We start from the raw sequence: 685 nt of genomic DNA on the forward strand, positions 1-685 counted from the left end.
GCATAAAGTCCTCCTTTAACTTCTTGCTTCTCCAGCATTAGAGCAGATCATGAAGACTAACCTCTTCATCTCCATCACTGGATCAGTCTACAGACCTGAGGTCAAAGGTCATTCAACAAGAAAGAGTTCAATTTGATGAAGAAGAAGATTGTTGTAAATGAACATGGACTGTTGTGACGTTAATTCCTCCACCTGCCCCCACCTGCCCCCACCCCCTGTCATGTTTACGTTTCCCATTTGTTTTTCTTCCTCCTTCTTCCCGTCAACAGAGAAAATGGAGAAATTCATCCTGGTTCCTTTTTTCCTCTCACTCACGGCCTTTTTACCCATCAATCTTCATCTTAATGTCTCTGTCTGACACCCCCCCTCACCCTCCCCTCTCACCCCGTCCACCTCCTCCCTCACACACACACACTTTCTTCCTTCCACAGGATGAAAATGCTGTTTAGATGTTGATAAACCTACTGTAGAGGGACATCAATATTCAAGCATCAGAGCAAAGGCAGGAGCTCAGACTGAGTAAACCACACACACACACACACACACACACACTAACAGTCTAAAAACTTCAACCCTGCGCCCACAGCAACTCCATGTTGTTGAAGATGAAAGGCAGCTGCTCACTGCCCCCCCCCCCCCCCCCCCCCCATCCCCTCTTTCTTTCTCCTTTCCTTTCTTTTTCACC

The 685-nt window shown here is 47.3% G+C and overlaps 1 protein-coding gene across 1 annotated transcript in view; it reads right to left on the bottom strand.

Annotated features, from left to right (window-relative positions):
• Positions 1-685, bottom strand: part of LOC103383501 (noelin-2) — a 10,508-nt gene that overhangs the window by 4,597 nt on the left and 5,226 nt on the right. The gene's annotated exons all lie outside the window — the stretch shown is intronic.

Source organism: Cynoglossus semilaevis, chromosome 9, assembly GCF_000523025.1.
Source record: "Cynoglossus semilaevis isolate Cse_v1.0 chromosome 9, Cse_v1.0, whole genome shotgun sequence".
NCBI lineage: Eukaryota > Metazoa > Chordata > Actinopteri > Pleuronectiformes > Cynoglossidae > Cynoglossus > Cynoglossus semilaevis.